The sequence below is a fragment of the Trachurus japonicus genome, chromosome 16, assembly GCF_045865225.1.
Source record: "Trachurus japonicus isolate A0001 chromosome 16, Traja_1.0".
Lineage (NCBI taxonomy): Eukaryota > Metazoa > Chordata > Actinopteri > Carangiformes > Carangidae > Trachurus > Trachurus japonicus.
This window is the reverse complement of record NC_140922.1, coordinates 26,816,852-26,842,864: the sequence shown is the minus strand read 5'-3', so window position 1 is coordinate 26,842,864 and position 26,013 is coordinate 26,816,852. Positions and strand designations below refer to the sequence as shown.

General features: G+C 41.4%; 1 protein-coding gene and 1 long non-coding RNA gene across 2 annotated transcripts in view; one reads left to right on the top strand and one right to left on the bottom strand.

Annotated features, from left to right (window-relative positions):
* LOC146972536 (uncharacterized) overlaps positions 1-306 on the bottom strand; it is a 34,184-nt gene extending 33,878 nt beyond the window's left edge. The window contains exon 1 of the long non-coding RNA XR_015037943.1: positions 153-306. This is a non-coding gene — a long non-coding RNA (uncharacterized LOC146972536). The remainder of the gene's footprint in view (positions 1-152) is intronic.
* Positions 1-26,013, top strand: part of atp6v1c1a (ATPase H+ transporting V1 subunit C1a) — a 423,473-nt gene that overhangs the window by 180,666 nt on the left and 216,794 nt on the right. The gene's annotated exons all lie outside the window — the stretch shown is intronic.

The following is a 26,013-nucleotide window of genomic DNA, read 5'->3' as shown; positions in this document are numbered from 1 at the left end:
TGATAGAAAAGAGCTCTGGGAGGGCGAGTTAAGGCCGAGGCGGAGAGGAGGCGGGCGAGGGAGGAGGGGGGGGGGGTCTCATGGATGTCAGTTCTGCTCCGCTGCTTTATTTCGGAGGAAAAGGGTATAATGATAGGAGATGATATGATTACCAGGAGTTAGTGGTAGCTGCAGTGGTGGTGGTGGTGGTGGTGGGGGTGAAAAGCAGCAGCAGAAGGATGGGTAGCAGTCGGGCGGGGGGGGGGAGCGGGGGCATCTGGAAGCTTGGCGTTCATCACGGGGGAAAGCCCTCCCGGTTGCCTGGAAACCTGTGGGAAACATTAGTAAATATAGTCACCCTGCATTCTAGATCCTGCTGGTGATAGCAACCTATTTATCTGAATGATGAACGGACGGGGGGGAGCGCAGACTTCAGCCGAGTGTGGATGCAGGATAATGAGACGCAGGACGACAAGTAACATTTCATTTGGATCTGCTCTGATTGAAAGTCACTTTTTAATTCCAGTGCAAAACACAAAAATGTGCGACACGACGCCCCGAACACAAGACCTGATAAAGAGAAGTTGTGTGCAGCACGCATGTATGCAGACACACACGGCTCAGGAAGACCAGTGACTCCATGGTCCCCTGAAAGCCTGTAATTGCGGTCATCTTCGATATTGACTTTGTCATTTTTACAGCTCCTCTAGATGGTTCTCATGAGCACCCTGCCAACAGAGCCTCATTGGAGGCAACGCAGTTAATGGTTTCAGACATTTACTCTCTGTGCCCTGCTACAATGTCAATGCCAGAACTGTCTGTGTGTGTTGTGAGTCTGTCCGTTGAGTGTGCGTGTGTATATTGGAAATGGCTGCCTCAGTTATTATCAGGCTAATCCTGAAATTGGAGACAGTATTAGAGCTGGGCATGTCATTCAAGGGCGGGATCCCGCCTGTGTATTGACTACCGTCGCTTCCAATTAGACAAAACATTTCCTCAAAGCCTTGCAGATCGAGGGGACTAACACACTCCTTTTTGGATGATCAGCGCAGACAAACAGGCAGTTATGAGCTAAATGAGATCTCTAGGTAATTCTGAGAATATAGCTTTGTCCTCCCTAACCTCCACTCTCCTCCCCGTTCTCCTCCTTTTTCCTCCTCACCTTTGGCCCCGGCTGTTGTTTTCCCATGAATCCTTGTGTAATAGGTGTGGATATTAGCCTGTGGTCGGCCCAGTGTCAGGTGACAGTGCGCTCAGCTCTGGGCTGCAACAAGACTGCAGGCCTGTCACTGTGGCCCCTCTAGACGCGGCTGATGGAGTAATTTGTTTTTGCACATTAATTCAATTCTGTCCCCAGACCAGGGTCGGACACCTGCTTTCCATTGCGGTGGAGCGCTGGGAGGAAGGCAGAGGGGATGGGGTGGGTAAAGGGCTAACTGGGCCACCTGCCGATGTTATTACAGTAGAGCGGCACCCAGAAGAACACACATACGCACACTCCCACACACTCCCGTGACAACTTTGGAAAAGTTATTCATATTCTTGTCTTCATGTTTCTAATAAATTCCACAAAACCGCCTCAGATGACCTTGTGTGTGCGCTCACGTCCACGTACTAACATGACATAATTAATCTGAGATATTCATTCAGTTCTGTGTAACGTGTGACTTCTCTGTCCAGAGCTCACACATGTTTGGTTAACCTTTCCAAGTCTTCATGCGGTGCTGTAACTACGTGAAGTGGATGGATTTTACTGTTACGGCGGCGCACAGAGCCTTCCGTGATTTCCGCTGGTGGAGGTGAGGAGAGCTCTGGCTCGGACGCTGCAACAGTCAGTCTATTGTTAGGCCTTTGCTCTGCTGCTGCTCACCCATGTGGAGTGGAGTGCGATGGGAGTCGGACGGCGTGGGCTCGGCATGGCCAGCAGCAGCAGCAGCAGCCCTACAACAGTACACTGCCCCCCAGTGCTCAACGCGTCCCTGTGCCAATAAAATATGACTGAAATCAGATCCACGCCGCTCACCTACTGTTCACTGATTCACTGACTGACTGACAATCATCGCTGCAACCTCATATTTCCTGGACACACACACACACACAAGCACAAACACATGGACATTCAAAGAAATGCACGCCTCTGCACTTGCGGTGACACATACACACACATATACACACACACGCACTGTGGAGTCACAGAGGAATTACACATTAGCATCTATTAGATATGGATCTGCGCATCACCCGTAACCTGCAGCTAGAAATCCAATAGCCAGTTAAATGATTGAAATCTGGCATGGCAGGCTGCCCGGCAGAGATGTGTGTGTGTGTGTGTGTGTACGTACGTGTGCATACTTGTGACTATGTGCTACAGTGGATCTAACTGTGTCACATATTACTACATATTAAAGGCCCCTGTTCATTAAATGTCCTCAGTCGATGAAGAACCAAAAAGTCAAAGGTGTCAAAATTAAGACATCTCTGCCTCAGATGAAGGTCAAACTTTCACACTGTGTGGATTATTCCCATTCTCCGACACTGTGTTTGTAGAGACACGGGGGATATGAGGGAAGGCAGAGGTTTTTATACCTGTTGTTTATGCAATCAGCAGATACTTCTACAGGCACGTAAACTGTGGTAAGCCGAGAGATTTCTTCCGATTACAAAAATATTCCACCATACAGTGCTATTCAGTTCAGACTTTACATTATGGGGCCCAGGCTCTATAATCAGTAGCATCAGTGAATTGTGCAGTTTCACAGTCAAGGACATAGAGATTTAAAATGCATTCAGCCTGTCTGCCTCCCCGTTCACTTTGAAGCTCCTATAGTATATACCTTTCTCTCCTCAAATAAGGTAAATAGGAAACCAAACGCTGATGTAATGTGTTGCCTACTCTGCAATCAGCCCACTTACTACTGGGACAAACCCAATCAAAGCCTGCCTGCCTGCCTCCCAGATGTAGCCTCTGTCCTAAGCCCCCCGCTTGTTTAAGAAAGCCCTGTCCTGGAAGTAGGTTTTGCAAACCAAGGCTTCCCCTGGAAATGACCAATTAGGGGGTAATATGGACCTGGTTTCCTCCGTGCCAGTTTGAATTGGTGTGCTGGCGCTATAATGTGATACGATCTGAGAGATACATGGATGGAAGTGGTTTGGAGTAGCATGAAATGCCCCCCTCACTCCCCACCCCCAAAACCCCCTTTCTTTCCCCTTCTCCCTCTCCACCCTCCAGGAGTAAATTGGAGTACATAATTACTGCAATACCATGTGAGCCTAATTGATTACTTTTCCCCCTTGGCCATTGGCAGAGGATTGTGTGTCTGAACAAATCTTTAGTGACCACACATCCAGTTCAGGTTGTGCAGATCTGACGAGGATGTAATTTCAGTACCTCTGTTTCTTTTTCAAGAGCACTCTTCCCTCCGTCGGGCAGCTACACGGCGCAGCAGATAATATGACCTGTTGTTGTCCAAATACAGTTGAGGTCAAAATGCACAATATTGAATTTATGTCCCAATTTTTATTAAAAGGCGGCGTATACTTTTCCATACAATAAGGCCATGAAAGATTGAAAACCAAGGTTCAGAAGATTGAATTGCATTTAAAAAAAATATCAGTTTAAGATAATGATTTCTGTAACAAATCGCGATATTAAAAACATTCATACAGTCTGTGTAGGTTTTCCAATAAAACCTATGCGAGTCCAGTGGAGTTCATGGCTGACAAAAATACAAAAAGAAAAAGCATACATGTTCCACAGGTAATGTAAACTATCGGTATCTTGTCTAACTCATCTGAACACAATCCAAACATGGTTCGAACACGGTCGGAAAAACCGTGACCATCATCCACAAAGCTTATAGCCCCTAAAACGCCACGCCGCCAACAGCTACCAAATCTACCGCACAGAAAACAATGACATTACATAATTAAATATCAATGTTTGTTCGCAACAATAATAGTGCAAATATTAATTGAATAATAATTGTGACTTACATTCACATTTTTCAATGCAATTAAATCATGAAACTAATATAAAATCCAAAATATACTCAACCATGAACTGAAACTACCATGAAATACTTAATTACTCATATGGCACCGACTGTACCGTCCGGTACCACTTTCTGTATGACGTCCATATCAAGGTGTGTACTGTACTGTAGCATGTCTGCCTTTGCTCAACTCTGAGGGGAGATAAAAATGGTTTTATCTCCTGCCACCAGGCCTCAAGAATGTGTCAGGCATCTGTTCAGGCAGCTGTCTGGTCAGGACCTCGGCCACCAGGCCCCCAGCACCTGGCCCTGAGCCTAGTGCTGGGGGAATCTGGCTGGTGGCGAAGGTAATGAGGCAAATCTCCTACTTCCATCTCTCTTACACATACAGTCATGACACGGACGCTGATGCATGCGTGATTTCACACAGGCACAAGTCCGTGTGTACTGTTTACACACACACACACACACACACACGCACACGCACACACACGTGCACATCAGAGACCTGTGGAGTAGCCTTAGCTCTTTAAATGGGGGGGATGAATGCATAGGAGGTGTAGGATTTTATCATCCCCCAAGGTATTATAACAAAGATTTTAGGGGTTTTGATGGATTGCTGCAGCTTCCTGTAACCAGCGCAAGGTCTGACTCTTGTAGCCTCAAACAGTGACTGTTGTTACCATGACAATGACATCATCAGGCCTGTGCTGTCATCCCTGAAGAAGAAGAAGAAGTGAAAAGAGCTCCGCTTTGTGAATCTCATCAGCCCAGCTGTACGCCGTCCAGCCAGGATTTACCCGCTCCGTCCCAAACCAGAGAGGCTTTACCTCATACCAGTTTAGCTCCACTCAGCGGTTTTTCAGTCAGGCCTGTTCCTCTCAGCTCAGCACAGCCCCGGCCAGATTATCTCAGATCAAGTCAGCTCAGTCCAAAACAAACGTAGTCAGTTTTAACTCTTTCACCCAATCAAGAAATACCTGTCCGTAAGCCCTGGGTTTGTTTTGGTTTAGTACTTTCTAGTCCCCATAGCTTCATTAAATCCAGATTATTCATCACTTTTTTCAGGTCAGGTTTACAATCCTGACCCTGGCACAACAAATCCAACAAACTACAAACACGTCCCGCCACTTGTCTCGACTATAAATTATGTTTACAAGGGCGATCCTCACAACTCGACTGCCTTTTACTGCCCGTCACTCTCAAATAGAACCAGACTTCAAGTAACAGCGAATAGTGAGAGCTGCTGCACGGTCAGAGTCGTTTCACACCCTGATTGAGTTTCCATTTGAAGTCGGATCCAAGCCGCCTAATGTCCTTTAAATGTTTTTTCCTAAACACAGCAGCAGTAGTCCTCCTTGCCTTGGAGCGGCTTCAAACAGCTGTCGGCACAACCTTGTTGTTGCACGTAGTCAGGAGAGTGAAAAATCCCCCCCTGCCCAAACAGGACATTACGATTTGAGGCTTGTGGCTGCTGTAGGAGATAGGAGAGAAACCAAGACCCGGTGTTGATGTTATTGGTCTGCTTTCATCTTCTAATTAACACAAAGAACGATGCTCATGTCGGGCCGCGGGTGTTTGGATCAAGATAGGCTTCAAATGGAGTTACTGTGAGAGAATGAGAAAGGCAAGACTGACAAAACAAGAGTGAGAGATGTGTAATAGGTTGATGCTGAAGGGACTTGGGGAACTTGCATTAAATTATAGAAGCGAAGGGAGGGAGACAAATTGCATTGCTGCGAGAGGATCAGAGTGACTTTCTGGCAGGATTTTCGTACAAGAGAAATGAAGATGAACTCCTGATTCTCCCGGAGAAGAAATACTCACCAGAAAAACAACACTCAGTCAAAAAGTGAGAGAACAAATTGAGAGAACCGGACACAGCGTATAATATACAAGTTGGATCGAACACACCGGAGACGGGACGGAGAAGCAGTTGTTATGCCGATGTGATGGGAGTTTGGAGACAGTGGTTAAAAGTGATGACTTGGAGAAAAATGGACCTTGAAGGACTTTTTTTTTAACGAGTCAGCACAGATACACAGTGGGAACAGCCATGTTATGAACTTGTTTTGGAACATCCCGCCATAGGACAAGCCAGGAGTCAGGAGGACAGGCAGACATGGTTACATCGAGTCAAGGAAAAGTCCCTGCTGCCTTCCCATGGACCATTGGACTTGATGAAGTGATTCTAAATAGCTGCTTTATTCCTGCGAATGCCATCATCTCATTCTGGACAGATGGGTGCTTATAGCAGCTCAGACACAGTGGAGGAACAACTGGGAGGGCTGGTTCGCTCCTTGCTCATGGTTCAACAATGTGTATGGGGTTGATTACGTCAACTTTTTCTTTTTTTCTTTCCTTTTTTAAGTTGCATTTTAACTCTTCGCCACTAGATGTAAGTGTTGCACCAGCTGTTTCCCTGCTTTGCCTCCCTGTCTGCTTTCCTCTCTGCCCACTGAATTCAAGGTGGAGTGAGTAACAACTTTTCAAATTGACCGTGATTGGCTTCTCTAACTGTGTTGTTGTCAAGGCCCAGGGTGTCTGTGGGTGTTGATTAACAAAACACACACTGCAGGAAAACGGGGGAAAGAAGGCAGGGCATGATGGAGGGAGATGGGGCAAATGGTCATAAAGAACAAAAAGGAAAAGGAGTGTGCACACGAAGGGAAAAGAAAGCGAGAGGGAGGAACTGGGAAACATTTAATCCGTCCACAAATCATCATTACTTTTCCTTTGTTCTTGCCCGTTGGCCCTGCAGCTTCTGGCACAATGTGGGCGTTTCCTGACAGTGTTTCTGTGTTAAGAGTTTTTCTATTAGATGTGTGATAAATGTGAAGTAGAGCGTGTTTGTTTGCACCAGGTGTAAATGACCCATTTAGGCAATCAGTGTATCAGTGTACCCTTATAAGTGTTGGATGACTGTGAGAACATGATTACTTCACCCACCACCTCTGATTTAAGGAAACAAAAGTTAGAAAATTATTCCAAAATGCCACCCACTGCCGCGCGCGCTGCCGAGTACACTAGCCCACATAATGAAACTGTATAGTTTGGAGCACAATGACTTAATTGTCCCCTTTGTTTGGTACAAACTAATGTTAGATGAGCGACAGCGACGACAAGCAAGTGAAGCAAAACGCTCCTTTTACATTTGAGAGACTCGGGTGTGTTAAAGCTCATTAGAAAAGAGCTGGAAGTCTTATCTAATCCAGCAGAGCTCCGGTCTCAGACAGTAAGGTGCCCTCTGGATAGCAGCTTTATCATTTTGTGAGAAATGGACAGTGACAAACTGCCGGGGGTTGACACTGTGATTAGTTTTGTTCAGAATTGTTTACTTACTGTAGTTTCTAAAAGTCAATCACTAGTTTCTATCTGCACAGTAGCTATTCATCTGAGCTGACCAAGGTCAGGACAGACAGATAAGGAAACGTATCCATGGAAGGAACCATGTTTAAAAAAAACATGTGATTGTACTGTAGCTTTAGAAAAAGAAAAAATCCTGTATGCAGACTCATGAATCATGTGTAGGAGTACAATGCCAAGTGGGACAGATAAACTGTAGATTAATCATCACGGGCTGACTGATTATTTTGGATTATCTCATCATGGTATTATTTTGAATTCATCTTCTAATATGATAATATTCACTATTTAGCTTGCTGACATACAAATGTTTGTTAATTAATTAGCACTGAACACAACACACTCATTGACAACTTACGTCAATGTGAATACCAATCAGTTTTACAGGGATTTGGTCATAAACCAGTATACTGGATTAAAAAAAACATGACAAAGACCAAGAGGTGATGAGAAGTCAAGGAATAACCAAATTATTATTATTCATCCTGAGGGTGAGCTCACTGTGTGTATCAAATTCCACGTTAATCAGTCCCGTAGTTACTGAGACATTTCACTCAAAGTAAATCTGTTGCTGCCAAAAGGAAAATGTCCAAAAATCACTGAGGCCTTTAGGAGACATCATCTGAGAAACATAAATGTCAGTGTAAAAAAAAAGGAAAAAAGAAAAAAGAAAGATCTGTATATCCTTCCAGTAGATACAGAGATGTTGAGAGTGAATAAAAATATAATGAAAATACAATCAAAGAGTCATTATAATTCATCCACGGATATCTGCACCGAATTTTTCATTTTTACCAGATTTCCTGGCAAATCCATCCAATAGTTGTTGAGAGATTTGAGATTGTGAGAGACCGACGTTGGCGTCCATGATGACAGCGTCGCTAAAAATAGAGTTCATCCTTGGGGAGAGAGAGTTTCAGGGATTTTGGACCGATTACATCAAGGTGATAGACTTTCAGGCCTTCATAAGCATCACAGGGCCTGTTAAAGCCACACAGCTCTGCACCACGCTGATACACACTAAAGCTCCAGGGTCTCTGAATGGATTACCAGCTGGACTGTTTACAGCTATGGGCTTTTCTTTTTCTTTTTTTCTTCCTCTCACACACACACACACACACACATACACAGGCGGCCATAAGAACGAAGATCCTGTTTTATGGCAGAGATTTTGGCTTATGGCAGATATGGCGTTTGAGGTTGTATTGTTGTTGTACTCCCTTTGTTTTACTCTGGGTTTCCGCGTTAATGTTGCGATAAAGTGAAGTGCATTTTGAGCGTGTGGTTTGGACGGGAAGAGAGAAAGTCTATTTAAAGAGGGTGAAATTAGACTGCAAACAAATGAGAGAACAAGATGACTGTTGGTGGTCACGTTGCTGACCGTGTCACAATTCAAAAACAACATTAACTTTAGGAGATTTTAAGCTCTGTTTTTTATCCTCTAAATCTTGTAACATATACGAGCATGCCTGAGGAGTGCGTTATACTGTGTGAGTGTAATATCGACTGAGTGCCAGAGTGTGAATGAGAGCAATCTGTGGATTCACACCTCACGTGTAAGTGAGTAAAGTCTGTATGTGTTGGCTTTATGTGTGCATGTTCATTTAGTGCATCATCCTATATGGGCCCTGACTGACTATGCCCCTGTAGGTCTGAGTCACCATTTGCAGAGAGAGACTGTGCTGCCAAAGCCACAGAGGAAATGATGTTGATGTCCCTGCTTCCAGGGTGATGTGACAGCCTGACTGCTGATCTGACACCTCCCGTACAGAGGTTGATCCACGACCTGTGGCAACTCCATGACACCATTTACACCATTACACAGCAATCAGCTTTTACCTCAAAGTCATGTTAGCTCCCTCGGGCCGGCAGCACATCAGCAGCAACATGACTCATTCCTGCGACACCGTATACGCATACATACATATATGTAAATGTTATCCATCTCGCAGACTTGCAGACAGGTCAGCTTGCATATCGTAGGATTTTACCGATCCGTTAGGTCTCTGATTTGTTAGATACATTAAATTTGAAGGCCATTGAGCTGCCACAACTTAATGGAGTCCAAGTGAAAATAGTAAAAGTGATACACCATCAAACAAATGACTGATTTAATCCTGATATAAATTTACTCTGGCATCACAAAATACCCACAAAATCTGAGGTTTATTTTTAAACTTTAATAAATTTTAACTTCGATGATCTGTAATGTGTAATTTTGCTGTCACAACACCTCTCACACACTCAGTGTTGATTGACATCTGATGACACCGGCCTAAGACATGACACATGGATTTCTGGGTAGAAATAGAAGCTCCTTACAGCAAGATGTGACACTTCTTACATTACCGTACAACATCAGATATGATTATTTATCAGCTGAGGTGAGTATGTAACACCAGGATCAGTATTTATCTCTCACAGAACACCACACCTACAGTAGGCCTATACACTATATCGCACTGATAAGGAAAGGGATGAAGCATGGCCACGTTTACACTATCCATAAAAAGACATAAACATCTTTAAAATAGGGTTCACATCCATCTTAAAAACAAAGGGCTCTAATCAGATTATTTCATGCTCATGTACTTAATATTGTGAGCATTACTTTTGTGTTAAGGCACAAAAAACCTCATAACACTTTTCATTGTGCCACTACTCACATACTGTACCTGCCTATAACCATTACACTTATTCTTCTTTGACCTTATAGATACAGAATAGTGTCTGTGGCTTGGGCCTTGTCACAGAATAAAGAAAGAACCAACGCCCTCCTGTCGACTAAAACACACCTAAACAATTGCTGTCATGGTCTGGAAGATTCTTAGAAAGTGTGACATTCAAATCCATTTTTCTGTCTCGGCACCACACTGAGATGCTGGGTGGAAACCCTGCATGTCTCTTGCAAAATGCCAGCTTTCCAGTAAGAGAAATAGCTTTGTTTTAAACTTGACAACCGTCTATTTTTCAGCTTACACAATAAAGTCTGCAGGCGGTTCACAGGTCCAGCAAGTTGTTAAATTTTCTCATGCTTTGAGAACAACTAGATATTTTTTATCTATCTTGTGGACACACATGCAGATCCGCACAATGACTTCACTGGTCACTTTAATCAACAGCTTCTTCTGAGGTCGCTCAGAGGGGCTTTGAGGGGGAGTGACACTAAAAGTTTCTGACCGGTCGAAAGCAAGACTCCAGATAAATCAAGTCAAATAAAGGCAGAGTGCTGGAGAGAGTGGGGTTCAGACAGGGAGAGGAGGAGGAGGAGGCACAACAAGAGGGATCATGGTGGGAGAGGGCTGGAGAGTGAACGCATAGAGGAAATGGAACAAATACTGCAAAGAAGGTGAGGTGAACAATGGGAAATAAAATAGGACAGGGCAGCGGAGGGATTAAAGTAGAGAGGAGGTGAGTCACTACATCCCTCCTCTAACCTCACCTCCTGAAAAAAAAAAAAAAAAAAGACACGGTTGCCTCTGGTAGAGAAACCAGCTCACTGCAGACCAACTCATTTCACGCAAACAAAAGCAAACTAGACTTTAAAATCAGGTCAAACAGTAGGCAGGGTGTGGGAGGGGAGTAGGAGACTATTATATATACTGTATGTTTCCTTGAATAGATATGAACCAGCTGCAGTCATGCTGTCAGGTTTTCTGAGGTCACTTTATAATTGGAAAGATAAGGATTAGCCAAACAGCTCTTTTCACTGACCCTATAAGCTAATAGCAATCTTAATTTTCTCTGAGGAACATTCATTATGCTCTCATGTTAAGGATACACCTACTATCTGCTTGGTAGGTTTTCTTATATTTGACATGGTGTTGGAAAACGTCCACTGATTTTTATACAACTGGAGTCTTTCCACTGTTATCTTTATTATTTCAAGGATTGAATGCTACACACGGCGCCTATCTGTCCTGAATACATGTGCAGTCTGGTTTTTACCTGACAGAACTGCCAAGCTTTTATAAGCTCTGCTCTCTTAGGTTGTGATTTACATGTGTAATTCCAACCTGTGAGCATTAACTTGTTATTTCCTCCCAACCTCTCTTAGGTCGTCCGCAAACCATGTTTTGTTTATTGCACTATTATCATCTAGTGTGTGTTGTGCATAACAATATCCTCAGAGCAGCTTTTAATCAGCAACATCAGCCAAGTTAAATAAAAGAACCTCTGAATGTCCTAACCACGTCTGCATGTTTTGTGCTTGATAAAAAGCTTTATTAATGTGTGACTCATTTTCAGCATGGACAAGTGTTTGTACTAAAGCCAAAAGTGGAGCCTCTGCCACATGTGCGCTGCTGCAACTGATCCAACACTGACCTTCCCCTTCCCTCCGTCACATTACATCATTTTATTAGCCTGGCTAAATTAACAATAACTTACAGCAAAGAAAAAAACACTAGCTGATGTCTCCTGAGGCACAGTTCTTACTTAAAAAAAAAAAAAAAGTATCTACTGAGATCTGGATCAATAGAAATGTGTTTAGATGGTGCCTGTGGCCTCAGCACTTTCCTTATCACAGATAAACACATGGCACAGCCTTAAAACTTCACTGGAGAATATTTCCAACAAGATTTTCATGAAAAAAAAAAGGTATCAGAGGTGATAAGCAATTTTCCTCTGAGGCAGAGCTGTGTGTGTGATTTTATATGGTGATACTATACACCAGGACAAACACATATAACTGTGATGCCAAAATGGTCGGACTGACTCTGCTGACACGAAACAGTACATATACACAGAGTGCACTTTAATGTCATTGTGAAGAGAAAGTACCAAGTCTGACAAGAAACTGGACGAGGCCATAAAATGTTAGAATCAGTGGCATCACCAGTAAGATACTATCCTGTGGTGCACAGTCTATTATTGCTGAAGATGACAACAACATAACTCAAAACCCCGGCTGCAACCTAAGCCAAGTGCTGACCAGTCATCCTGCTCCTGCTGCATTTCATCAATGCTTTAACTTTTGTTGGGCATTTAGGGCTAAATGTTTTTTTCTTGTTTCTTGTTTTTTACTTCAGTATTAAAGAAGTAAATCAGGAGCAGAACAGTGGTGAACACTACATGGATGTTTGTGACAGTTGCTCGGTGTGGAAACTGGCAAAAATGGGTCTGGATGAAGAATACATACAGTATACAGGTGTGGTTGTTATTGGCATATTAGATTGCACCTTCTGATGCACAACGCCCTCCTGTGGTGATTTAAAGGCTTTGTGATCGCCACATCTTTTAACAGACTTTCTGTTTTTACCAACTAGAAGTTTATATGGATTGTTTCAATTTGTTCAAGTTTCTGCCAAGATGTGTTTTAAACTCTGTAAACAAAACAAAAAAAATACTCTGCTCTCATGAGATCAGTAAGAACAGTTAATTGGTTGTTTTGTCTGTTAGCTTGTAATGTGATTTGATTTGGCTGTTAAATAAGTTGTCTTATTCGTACATCGTTACATAGTTTTCAAAACTGTAATTAACTTAATGGGTTTTTATTTTGGAATTAAAATAAACTTGAACTTCTCCCCCAATAAAAAAAAACAAATTATCTAAAAAGTCTATCGCCAAAAACATTTAATTTAATTAGTAAATGGGTTGTTATTATGCATGTAGCCATAATTAAAATCTAATTTACCCACAAAAAAAGGTTTGAATAATTTGGTGCTACAGGAGACCCAATCACTTTGCCACAACATTGTAATTACAAATAGCCTAATCTATTTGTCAAGATATCATTAGTTGAGCATTAGTCAAGCAGAAAGCAGCTTGATATATTTTCAATTTATGAATTTTATATAAAAACAATGCTTGCTCTAGACTGGTCAGCATAAGGGATTATTTTGGACACAAGACCTGGTCTGTGAGGTAAAAAGGGCCCTGGAGTCAAATCAGAAACTACTCCAAACAATCTCACTGTTGAAAGTTTGCAGAAGCAGGAGGCTGATCAGAAAGCTGTGGAGGAGATGGCATGCACACTCAAACTTATTAATCATCCATTTTATGAAATAAGTGCATCAATAAATCAGTTGTTGAAATGTAAGAAGTTGTGTTTTTATTAACCTTTCGTTGAACGTTTCATGAATGATTGATGTAGACGTTGGCAGTGGTGAGCTGCCTTCACACATGAACTGCTTTTAGAGGTTTTATATCGCATTTCGTGTTGGAATCACTCCAAAAATTGACTTTTAAGTCGGATATACTGTAACACGGTCTATGAAAGTTTCACTGTATGCACATATGTTTCACAACTTGATGTGTGGTCACAGGTTTTTGTACGGTTCAATATGATATGCAAACAAGTCAGATGTTTACCAAACGGTAAAGGAACTTTTGTTTCTGCTACATATCCAGCATGAGCAATAACATCTGTTTACCTATCAGTTTTGCCAGGAGCCTCAACTCATCGTTGTGTTTACAAGAACAAGAACGATGCTCTGGATCTCCAGGGCAGCCTAAACGCTTCAGTGACTCAGTAGTGGCAAGTGACAAGACTGATCAGTATGCTAATTTCATTACAAGAAAAACAGTGAGAGATGCTTTCCAAAGGCAGAATACAAAAGAAAGTGGCCTGGGAATTTTCATCGATCTTACCAAGTCTGTTTGCTTAGACTGGGATGGCTGTGATGGATCTGACACTGGGGTTTGTCAATCAAGGAATAAATCAATTGATTGCAATCTGTAGTTTTTTGTCCCTACTTGATATTTCTTGGCCCATTGTTCCTTAACTCCTGCCAGTCTGCCCTTGACTCTTTCTTGATGCTAGGCTGATGAGTAAACAGCTGTTAATTCTAACATCAGGTATCAGTAGAGAAACTTAGATTAACAGAGTATACCCTTGTAATAAATCCTATTTTCATATGCTGAATTTAGTGTGAAGGAATTACAGAAATATTTTCTCATAAGGAGCTTGACACCTGGAACAATTTCTTATCTTTGGCTCCTGTGTCCTGAATGCTGCCTATCTCTACCCTGTTGTTTTGTAGTGAGTGGGCAGCGTGCAGCAGTGAGTGTGTGTGGGTTTTGGTGGGCAGGAGCACTGCTCAGATACTGATGCTACTGTATATGGAGGCAGACTGAAGGTTTAATAAAACAGTCTCCAGCATTGGTATTGTGGAGCATGATTGCCTCTCATCATGATCTCTGATCTGTTTATAATAATACCATGGTGGAATTTTATCTCACTAGACAAGACCTGCACCGTTTTGAAAATGTCACCGTATTGCATTTGGTACACACTGATGAAAACTCAGGGAACATTTAGTTTGACCTTATGTGTTTTTGTGACTGTACTTACTGACACTGCATAGCATTTTACAGCTGTGGATAATCCAACCTACATACTTGGAGACAAATATCTACTGTACTTATGTCTATCATTTATCTCTGTATAAAACTCATTAATTTTCTACTTTATTTATTTATTTATTCTTCTGCAGGTAGTGTGTTTATCATGAATGTAAGATGGCAGAACACTCTTAATTTCCCACTTAGCTCAATAAAGTCAAAATTATTCTTAATAATCTTATTTAGTATCAATTACCTTGTTGTCTTTGTGTGGTAGGCTGCGGTCACTAAATGCAGGCACCAGCAGACAGAGATAATCGCAGTCACACATACGAAAAACAGTGGTGAACATTCCTGTTCACATCATGTAAAACATATATAATACCACTGTGTGTCTGTGGTTCATATGGATCCAGATCCATGGTGGTTGATGTTCAAACCTCAACTGGTCAATGCCTCAACATCCTGCACTGCCCACAATCAATCAGCACCGACAGGCAACTAACCTTTGTCTTCTTGGTGGAGCTACAGGCACACCTTTGTTTATCTATTTGTTTGTCTGTTGTTAGCAGGATTACAGAAACAATACAACACAATGCTGAACGAAACTGTACTACTCAGAGACATGTCAACCATTTTCTTAAATGGTTTAACATTACATTACACTCATAGCACCACTTCCAAGACAACAATATAATACAGTATCTTGGTCCAGCACATATAATAATAGCACCACATTATACACGCACAATATATAGCCGACAGTAAAGTTGCTTACCTGTTCAATTGTCAATTGTCAGATGTCATGTCCGCCATTAGTCCGATTTCTGCTCTCAGGTCCCTCCGCCGAGGAAAAGCGACACCAATCGAATGGAAATGCGTGTTTTGTCTTCTCCACCGGTCCCTTTGTTTCTTTGATTGTATGCTGAACCACCAGGCGTGGTCTTTGTAATAAAATCCACTTTTGAATCGTGTTTTGGCAATAGAACATCTCAGGTTTTGAGCGCTTCTTCGGATTGTCGGCCATATTTCCACCTGTTGCTAGGAGACTCGCGCGCGCCCCTCCCCTCCCTTCTTGAACGTTCAGGTAAAACACGTCATTTCCTGTCTGTGCGCCAGCGCGGGAATGTCAACGGTGGACAAGAAATACAAAACAACAGGCCTAATGAAAAATACCGTGGGAGATTTGTGGAGCTGATGTTTTTAATCAGTGTTATCTCATTTAGTAATGAGATAATTTTATAAAACGATTTAGTGGACATGTAAAAGTTACACACTATATATTATAAACACAAGATTTTATTTTCAGTTAATTCACTTAAAGAGAAGTGTGTGAGATTAGGCCTATTATGTCTTATGATATTTAGATAACAGCTGGTTGTCTTAGCTTAGCACTAATAAACAGCTAGCCTGGTTCTGTGATGAAATTTTAGCTGTGGACTGGTGATGACAGTATTCAAGGACTGCTGCTTTCACATTTTATTTCTGAGGTGGATTTTGGCTGTGTGAAACTCCTACTAAATAGTAGTAGGCTAGTATACTATCTTACTATCTGGATGGTGTACTGAGGGACTAGTAGCTACATACCATCATGCCGCAAGAAATAGGCAAAAAATGCTTATGGGACCAAAAGTGTTTTTATTTTAACAGCGAAATCAGATAGTGAGTAGGCTGGGTCATGAATGACTGAGATGCCACCCCCTTTTTTATTGAGTTATCATGAATTAATTTAAACTAAAGTAAGCTTGTAACAGTGTTATGTGTTTTTGTGTGTGTTGCATGCTGCCCTTTCTACTCCCCACTCAGAAGACTGCAGATTGAGGACAAGGTCCAACTCTGTTGTGATGGCCTTCAGTCATGCCCCTCAGTCTTTTTGTGTTTATGTGTGTGTGCATGTGTGTTAGAGATAGAGCTACTTCATGGCACTGGTCTGTTGCTTAGTGCTCACAGTCTCTGTGTATTGTTATTTTTTTCTGGTTTGGAATTATGTACGGCAATTAAACAAATAGGCCTAGAAAACCAAATGACATTTAAAGTCTCATTTGTTCAAACACATAACATTTCCACCCTGTTGTTAACGGATGTATCATTTTCCTCTGTATATGAACATTTAACGGTGTAAGTGCAGAGACATCATTGGCAGCAGTGAGTCATTAATCACCCACCTGATGCTATTGAAAGTATTCTTTGAAATAAGCCTCATACATTGTGAGAGACAGTCACTGATCCTTTGATCTGTTCAAAGTTCCCCTGGTAACAGAGAGAGAAAGATGCATTTCATCAATTATACAGTATCTATAATTTATAAGAATGTTTTTTCTCTTCTTCTGGATAACAATCAGCAGCCTAATTAAACATCAAAGCCAAATGATAATGAATTCATCTTCAGCACGTTAGCCAGTTCTGTTCCAGTGGAAATGTGCAGGTACTTTCAGACAGGAGTGGCTGTTGACTGGTTTATACAATTTTACTCCTGTGTGTGTGTGTGTGTGTGTGTGTGTGTGTGTGTGTGTGTGTGTGTGTGTGTGTGTGTGTGTGTATGTGTCAGTATATTTATTTATCCAGCATGTGAGATTTTGTTCTTGTATTTCCAAATTGCACATAATTATCAGCACAAGAATAATAAGACGAGGGAAATCCATTTTAATCAGCCTTGTGTTTTGGACCATTTTAGGGCTTGGCCTCAGGTTTAGGTTTAAGATTAGATAATAATATGTCAGTTTATTGAAGTTTTCTCAACTAGCCCCAGTGGCATTAAAGTCATGTCAGTAGTTAATATTTTATTGGTACAAGTTTTGAGCCATAAATCTCTGAGATGTTCATCTCACCAAATAAACACATAGGAGGTTTAAAAATGTTTTGGTCACATCCTTGGATCAATGCTGCAGGACGCTAAAAATGTTCCTAGTGAAAATGTTTTCTGCAATGTCTGATCTCGTTAAGTGCAGTGTAGTCAGGTTTAGGGACACAGGGGCATAGGTCTAGGTAGTAGCCTATTGGATGAGGAAATAAAAAACAGGGACTGCTGGAATGAAGCTTTATTTGTCTTCCAAAGACCTCTTGCTACAACTTATAGCATCTAGAGTTTTGATTCGATATACTTTCATTTATATAACACAGTATTCATATTCACAACAGAGACTACTGGTGTATAACGCTACTGTTTCAACCACACATTGATAAACCATATATTTATACAATACATCATCAGCCTTATGCTGGTCATAACACTGAATCTCACCACTGACTGATCACGTCATCATTCAACCTCACCTGCGACACAACCTCTCCACCTTTCTCTTCCCTGTTGAAGGGAGGCAGTCGGGCCAAAGAACCAATTACACCCCCCCTCCTGCACCTCGCTGTGGTCTGTCTGGGCATCTTCACCTCTCTGCTCTTCATCCTGGCTGAAGAAGTGTTTGGATTTTTCATTTGAACTGTCAGTGAACATATTAAATGCGCTGTATAGACGAAACCTTTCGAAAAATCAAACAAACAAACAAACAAAAAAACGTTTCCATTGTCCTAACCTTTAAAATATGATCCAACAATGACACACTGATGATGCAAATTCATGTTTCTGCTTTTACTGTAATATAAATGAAACTGAATGAATATGTCTGTCAAATATATCCACAGAGCGAGTTATTAAAAATTGCTCCACAGTACAACCTAACTTTTCATCGTCCAAAGTCCACAAACCTGAACAAACACAGAGGTCGTTTTTTTTTTGTTCAGCCGTCTAATATGACCCAATGGAGAGTCTCCCAAAAATAGTGCCTCTAACCAGACCTGAGTTGTCATGGTTACAGTAATAAATGGTTATGGCTTGTGGTTTGGTTTTGGCACAAAGATTACCGTACATAGGTGTGGGAAAAGAAGTAAGTAGCTACTTCCTTGATATTATATCAGTGTTAGCTTTGTCAAATGGGCATGGATAAACGTTGGCAAAGATGATTGGTGAGAAAACCTATTTCAATATGATGATAAATCCCAGTGTAACTTTCTCATTTATTTGCTTCCACTTAACACTTCAAAAGAAAAGACTTGTGATTTCCCAAAGCATGTAATGTGTGAAATGTGTAGGTCTATAATGATACGTGCAAACCTCATCATGGTGGGAGCTGAGTCCATGACAGTTAAAGTGGACATATTATCGAAATATCACTTTTTGAAGGCTCTTTAAAATATATTTGGGTGTTGCCCCCAAAATTTGAGAATTGACAAAAAAATCTGTAATGTGCAGGCTCCTTAGTTGAAATCCACATGGTTTTACGAGATGTTCCCTCAGTTGTCTTCCAGTGATGTAACTAGGATTAAAATTTGCATAACCCTATACCTCTGAGAGGTTCAAGGAAAGAGGGTCATAATATGTCTCCTTTAAAGAATCCCAGATCCCAGGATTAATACAATACAATGCATTCCCTACAATGCAACAGTTACAGAGACCCAGGGGCAGAGAAATTCAGAGGAGGCGAAGTAGAGTTTAGAAAGTTAACGTCTTTATTAACTGTCCAGAAGGTCATTCACAGGTAGGCAGTCCAAACAAAGCAGGCAGGGAGCTGGCAAGAGTCCATTAACCAGCGAAAGTCAAACAAACACAGTAAACACACAAGGGAACAAAGACAATCTGGTAAGGAGGACTCACAGGGATCACTACACATGGACCCCTGTCGGACATCGAGGTGACCCCTCCCTCATTATGGATGATGTTCTTGAGCAAAGCTATTCCCAAAGCCACCTGTGTGGATGTGGTTTTGGTCCAGTGCACACTGATTAATGTATATTTATATTTGTGCATAAGTTTACACTCCTGTGTTTCCACTTGACAGAGCACACTTCTAAACAGGTTTGCACTTAATAATGTCTCCATTGATGCTCTTCACATCCAAATCTCACAAATACCATTAAACCTCTGTGTGTCCTTCCTGAAATGTATGAGGTCGGAAGTGAAGCATACAATTGTTGAGATATTCTCCAACAATTTTTGTTTTGTTTTATCTTAATTGAATTAAGAAATCCTGCTCAGCTGAAGTGTCTCTAGGCCACTCACGATGACTCTCTTGCTAGCTACTCCAAAAATGTTACGATCAGTCGTGAACTCTTCATTAACAGACCTGGATGCAAGTGAAATACATATCATACCACTGCGGTCTCTTGAGGTGTATATGTTTGCACCATTCATTCTTTCCACCTGAGCACTGAAATATTGTTCATATAAAGCTCAACAGGAATATGCTGATTGGAAAGGTTGTTGGCAATGAATCCAAAGTAGGTGCAAATTCACAGAAGTCCTTTTTTTATTCATGTTTTTGAAATTGCATGACAACTTCCCTTATTTCCATGAAGGCCATCATTTTTCACCATGTTCAAACACAAATAAAGGCTTTAGACACACAGTTTTGTATGGGCATAGAATATAACGAGAAGTAGCTGCAGGTACAGTACGTGAGTGATGGCATCAATATAGTGCAACTATGGTTAAATGAAGGATGTAAAGCACAGTATTATTACAGTATTTCTTTACAGACCCACATCATCAATAGTTCACAGCTGAAGAAAACTCCTCAGAGAACGGAAACCTCAGGAGAAAGAGTCCAAACAAACACTCCTCCCTCAGAGGGCGAGCTAATAATAATAAAAAAAAAGCTTGTGTGGCTTCGTTCTGTTCAGTCCTGCCCCCGCTCTCCTTCCTGCCCCTCCTGCGTTTTGGCTTTGTGGACAAAAGGTTCCTACTGAGGGCCAGGGCTCTTGGCCCCCTGTTCAAAGTTAAGAGGTGAAAGTTTCACACTATAGTTTTGATTTTGATTTCTGTGACCTGACTTAAAGAGGAACTATGCAAGGTGTGCACCTTAATTAAACAGCCTCAGAGTAATTGTGATGGTTAAATAACTTGTAACAGGGAGAATAGAGGCTCTCTGCCTTCTACCTAGCGTCTCTTACCTGAAAACCAAACTTCGACAGATCGATTCGACAGATGTCCCAGATCTCGTCTTGTGGAAAACATAGACTGCTGTACAGTACAAAACACGCCTGGTAAACTGTAATCTCTTGTTACCCAACTGGGTAGACATCGCTCCACTGATTGCCTTCTTGTCAGCTTCGTTGAAAACAAATGCACATGGCCAGGGGGGAGGGAGGAGGGTTAACTGAGTTTTTACTACAATGAAAATATGCACTAAGGGGATCTCCATTAAGAACTGTTAAACCTGCATGGATTTTGTTCCTGTTCAAGTGACAATAAACAATCTAAAATATTGATGATTATCTGCAGTCTCACTTGGGAATTTAACACCAGTGTTGTCATCAGTCAGTTACTGTCAGTTCTCATATCTCTGGATTCATCATCTTCACCATATTGATCATTTGTCAGAGGATGTGTCAACAGATCAACAATCATAATCATCACTTGTGAGGTAATGAAAAAGACTGAGAGTATAGGCTATATTTATCCTAACTGAAAATCTGTTCCTGATGATCACTAATCCATGATGTTTGCTTGAATATCAAATAATATCTACATAAAAAGCCTGTTATCTAATTAGACTGTGTCCTGTTCTTTCATCAGACATGCATCTGGTTTATTGTGTGTCTCTGCTTTGAAAATAGCCCGTGTCCTACTCCTCATTCTCCAACTGAGGAACAAATACAACAATCTAATACTTCTATGTGTCTGGGGCCCAGTTTACAGTCTGCACCATGACCCAATCTCTCCCCCAGGTCTCTGGAGCTCTCAGCAATTATTAAGGTGTCTCTACCTTTTCATTAAGCTAGTCTCTGTCCTGTTACATATGGTGCCACTGTGACACTACTGCCTGTTTCCTCACTTTCATGTTGGAGCGAAATAATTCAAACTTAACAAACGCAAACACTGGAATCAGATAATTAGAACAGATTCATAGACTAAGGGCCTGGACTAGAAACTGCTGTATTAACCTCCCCTGTGCGGTCAGTAAATTAAACACAAATTAATTTTCAAACCGACCTAGAGCTAATTAAAAATGCGGCTTACTGTCTCAGTATTTGGTGATATGGGACAAGGGATGAAAACGCTGTGCAGTCACCTGGTCACCCTACAGTGAGGTCTATTTCGGAGTCATCAGAGACATGGATCTTATCTAATCACAGGTAATCATGCATGAAGTAACAGTGTTTCTGCACATTAAAGGGTCAGTGCACATGTTACCATATATTAGCTGAGATTGTTTACTTAGTACTGTACTTAGAACCTCTGTCTGGATGGTTGTAGTTTTTTTTTTTGAGTCTCCCTGAAAAATTAACCTGATGTTTTGACTAAATGGACATTTCAGGCCCCTTTTCACACCCTAACCACAGGGGACCAGCAGTGGCAGCTCAGCTGCAGGGTTACACATGCAAGGGAACTGTTAACTGTGTTAAATTGAGAAAATGACTCCTTTAATTGAGTCCTGTAATTAGCCTCTCCTACAGGATGAAGCACCTTGTTAATCAGTGCAGTCAAAATGCACATGTACATGCCCAGTCAATTTAACGCAACCTTGTTTTGACAGCTTTACTGCCCTACTGAAGATTACAAGAGCTTCTCATACTAGTTATGAGCTGTTGGTCATTGTGACTTAATAAATAACATCTCAATATGCAAGTTGTAAACAGATAATCACACTGTAACTATATTACGACTGATGTGTTGTAAACTATTCAATAAATATTGCTCAGAAATGCAACTCAAAGTGAAGTGTTAACATTAATGTGCATAGTTAAAAGTATACACAGGAGGGCTGGTGCATATTCTCATTTGTCCTCATTACACAGGAGCAGTAACCAGTACACTGAAATGTAAAATAAATGCTTTCCTGTGTTAGAAGATATTGGTTTCTCTAGGTGTTGTTTGCTGACCGTGAAAGCAGGAAATTTTAACCTTGTACAAACAAATGTGCACTTCACATTTTCTGTGTGAACATCTATTCTCCCTTTAGAAAAATACACATCAGCCCAAATCCTGCTGCTTCCTCTTCCCTGTCGACCGCACTGGCTCCTGCTGTGTGTTGATGTGTAATACACTCCCAACTTCCCCAGATGCAGCCTGCTCCTACTACTCTGATTTATACTCACCCAGTCCATTATTAGACACATCTGAAGACCTAATGTTTTAGGGGAAATGTTATCACAGGGACTTTGAGCTGCTGATCTCCTGGGATCTGGACAGTAGCTACACTACGCTACAGCCTCGCTCTCAGAGTCTTCACTGAGAATGGTGTGAAAAATATGGAGTGAGCAGCAGTTGTGAAAACAGCCATGTTTTGTTGATGAGAGAGAGAGGGTCAATGGAGAATAGCCAGAGTGGTTTGAGCTGACAGAAAGATTACAGTATCTCAGACAACCATTCTTTATGACAGAAAAGCTTCTCTCAATTCATAATACTGTACCTCAAACCTTGAGGGAGCTGGCTGACAACAACAGCAGAAGACCGGGTTTGGTTCCACTTCCTGTCTGCCAGTACCAGAAACCAGAGTCTCAGACTAACAGACTGTTTTCTTGACACACTTTGTTGTTTAATATCACTCAATCATCGTCTGAATGTCACTCTATCTCTAGATGTTGTTGCCGACCATGCATCAACATTCATTTACTTCTTCCAGCAATATGGTGTTCATCATGAAGTATTCATCTAGTGGATATGGGTGGTAAGAAACTAACTTACACGTCCACCTCACTCCCGCTTTCCACACATGGTTTATTTAGTGTTATAGAATAAATCAGCTGTGGCCTGTGATACTACAAATTAAAGGTTTTGTCTTGAGACTTAAAACAACAACGACAGCAAAACAGTCAAAACTACAGACCCAGATTTGTCTCAGCCATGCGTAATTGATTTATTGACACAAGCACCAGGCGGCCATGTCTGAGCTACAGCCCGCCTCCAGCAAAACATAGGAGCCGACATTTTAAAATTCAACTGGTCAAGTAACTGAATTAATTTCATTCCAAAGATGAGAATAAGTCAAGTTAAGTATTGGTATCTGAAACTTTTGTTCACACATCAGTTGTCCCCATGAACCCAGGTCCAAGTCAGGTCAATGGCTGATGGAGTCCACCATCGTTAAGTGGAATAAATAGATTCACAGTCCTTTAAATAATAACAATTTGTTTATATACCACACTGTACTCTTCTTGTGTTTGTTGACTTATATTATCATGGGCGGCAAAAGAAGACGAAAAAGTTTATTGCTGTTTGTAAGTAAATGTGTCTCTATGAAAAACCTTTCAAATCATTCAATGAAGTGATGAAGGCAAAGCAGTCAAGTTAAAAACAAAGCTGCTTTTCTTCACTTCACTCCAACATCCCATATACACTCTGACATCACATACCTTTCTGAATTTTGTCTATTCATTTATTACATCACATATTTTCTGTCTTTCATGTGTCAGATAAGATTTAGACCCGTGCTGCCTGCAGTCCTCCTGTCTGTGAGAGAGAGACAAGCAGAGATGAGGGACTGTGACACTGACAAGCCTTTGGGTGAGTGAGATAAACGTCTTTGCTTGTGTTCACACTTTACTCTTTGGATAAAGCAGATCCAGGTCCAGTCAAAGCAGAAAAGAAGATTAAATGTGATGTTGTTGTTGTCGGATTAGTCAGTGTCAGGACAGTTTCTTTTTTGAAATCAAAGCTGCTTCTTGGTCACAGAAGTTTTGTGCAGGAATGTCAACCTGAGACTGGTCCTACTTTTAAAGCCACTAAGTCCTAATATATTATTTGAAAACTGTGCAACCACTGTACACATTAAAAAAAAAAAAACAAGATCTGAAACTCTTAGAGGTGACCGTGTCTCCCTGCTTCAACACTGCGAGTGTCTTCTGGTGGACATGTTGTTGACTGTCAACATCTTTCAATTTATAACCAAGCAAGTGAGCCTTCATCTTTACAACAGTGGTTTCAGGCATCATCTTAGTGACTGTTTCCTAGCTGCACTCTCCATAGTTACAGTGAGAATACTGTATGTAACTTACATTAAATATACATCGGCCTATAAAAGATGTAAAAGAGATCTTTAAAGTCTTTAAAATCTTTTTTTTTTTTTTTTTTTTTAAACATGTTTGCCCTTGTGCTTTTGATTTTGACAGTTCAAAGCGTTGACAGACCTGCTTTGATATGGTAGCTAAGCTGATTGGACAGTTGAAGGTGCAGCGCTTACAAACTGTGAATCACAGTTCAGCCTTCATCATTTTGTGACTGGTTTGGAGCATAATTTACAGACGTGTCCTCTCCTTTTCAAAATATGTCACTAAATCTTAGCCTCAGGTTTCAGGTCGGTGTTAAATCCAACATGAGGCATTTTCTGTTAGTTGATCAGCTCGGGCCCCATTATGTAAGGTGGTTGACTGGGACCACCTGACAAAGTTTGTTCCTGTGAACTTGGCAGCTGATGCGAGTAAAGGCTGAACATCACGTTATTTTTCCTTTTTTCCATTCAGTTAAACTTGGAGAAAGAAGCCGATGAATGTCAGGTTGTTTCCACAGATACAGCTAAGGTGACCAGATTCCCCCAAAACAAATGTGGGACAAAGATAATTCCTATGTAGGGCAATGTGGCAAAGCCTCCCAATCCAAAGTCAATGGCATTACAATTCCCACTGAGCTATCCAGCTGCATGCGCTGATTAGGGACTCCTCTGACTCTCCACACACTCTCACACAAATGCACACAGACACAGGTTGACAGCTCCTTCATGTCAGTGTTTAGAGAGAGAGAGATGGTCTTGTGTCTGTCAGATCAGGTCTGTCTGTGCCATGTCTGACTCCTGATGTTAACGTTGTGGGTTTTCACGTCTCCTGTTGACAGAGGTCGGATAAGATAAGATAAGATAAGATAAGATAAGATAAGATAAGATAAGATAAGATAAGATAAGATAAGATAAGAAAGACTTTATGAATCCCCCAAAGGGAAATTCATTTGTCAGCTCATCCACCATTTGCAGAAGAATTAAAAAGCCTGATGGCAGCAGGGATGAAGGGTCATCTGTTATCTGCAGCAAAGAGAGAGGAGTCTTTTACCACTGCTGGGTTTTTTTGGGGGGGTCCATCAAGGTGTTACAGTATGAAGTGGATGATCACACCCTTGCAGTACTGTACCCCACCCACCTCCCATCCAACCCTCACTAATGCAGTCTTGCATTTGGAGGATGAAAGCAATGATTAAACATGCACTCTGTGTTTCTTTTTTTTTTTTAAACTTAGATATAATCTATCAACATTTTAGACTACATCTCATTGGTAATGGTTGTCCAACATTGTCCCACATAAAAATTGTCTTTGCCCCAATTTTTAGAGGGGGTTTGGTCACCCGGCTACCTCACTGCCTCGCCATGCCTTTACTGTAATTCTCTCTCCCACTAGGCTGAGTTTGTCCTCC